This window comes from Aspergillus glaucus (assembly GCF_001890805.1).
Source record: "Aspergillus glaucus CBS 516.65 unplaced genomic scaffold ASPGLscaffold_20, whole genome shotgun sequence".
NCBI classification, from domain to species: Eukaryota; Fungi; Ascomycota; class Eurotiomycetes; order Eurotiales; family Aspergillaceae; genus Aspergillus; species Aspergillus glaucus.
In genome coordinates, this window is record NW_019170472.1 from 572457 (window position 1) to 573738 (window position 1282).

A 1282-nucleotide genomic window follows, 5' to 3' on the forward strand; every position below is an offset into this window, starting at 1 on the left:
CCCAGCACACTACAGCCCCAAGAGCCTCCCCTACAGTTGAAACTGCAAGGTCTCACCCTGATGCTATGGATTTGTCTTCTGCCCGCCAGTACACCACATCCCGTCGAGACCGTGGGGAATGCTTCCATTGTGGCTCAAAGGATCACTTAGTCCGAAGCTGCCCGCTCCCTGATAGCCATCCTGTGGGAGTCCGCCCAGCCTATCTGTCACCCCGTTCTCAGTCCCCTGCCAGTCTGGAGCCTACATCTGCACTACAACAATACCGTTCTCCATCCCCGGACCTGTCAGCAAAAGGAATGAGTCTGGCCTAAGTCACAACCAGACGCTGAATGAGCGCACTATCTGTATCTCCGCTGCCGCTACCAAAGGATTAACTATCGAAGAAGAAACATGCCGTTCAAACCTGATGATTCTGCCTATAACCCTGGCCCAAAATGAGAAAGAACTGCTGAGCTATGCCATGATTGACACTGGCACTGAAGGAAAGAGATTTATTGACAAGGAATGGGCCCAAGACCAAGGCCTTGAGTTATTACCACTGAGAAAACCAATCCGCCTAGAAACTTTTGACGGTCAAGAAGCTGGGAGTGGGCCAATCACCCATTATGTCCAGATGCATATGAGAATTAATGATCACCAAGAGAAAAGAGCTTGTTTTCTGGTCACACAGCTAGTGCACTACCCTGTTGTGCTAGGACTCCCCTGGTTAAAGATCCATGATCCCCGAATCGGCTTCGCCGAGCATACCGTCCTGTTTGATAGCAAGTACTGCCAGGAAAACTGCAATGTACCCATGAGGCCCGCAAAAATACGAGCCTTACATGATATCCCGCAAAAGACCCGCCCAAAGCACCTGCCTGCCCGACCTGAAGGTTTGAGACACCAAGACATTGCTGCTATATCCATGTCTGCCTGCTGCGCCTATGCATGAAAGAGTTACTGCCTGTTTACCCTCACTGTCAAGGATATTGAAGCTGCCCTGAACCCCATGTCTGATGAAGAAGATCCAATGACAAAATTGCCACCTGAATTCCAAGACTTTACTGATGTGTTCTCACCTAAGGAGGCTGAGCGCCTGCCACCCCATCGCCCATATGACCATGACATCAAGCTGCAAGATGGGAAAGTGCCCCCATTTGGGCCCCTGTACCCGATGTCCCGAGAGGAACTGAAGGCCCTGAAGGAATGGATTGAGGAAAACCTGAGGAAAGGCTTTATTCATCCCAGCTCATCACCTGCTGCATCTCCTGTTCTGTTTGTCAAGAAACCTGGAGGAGGTCTC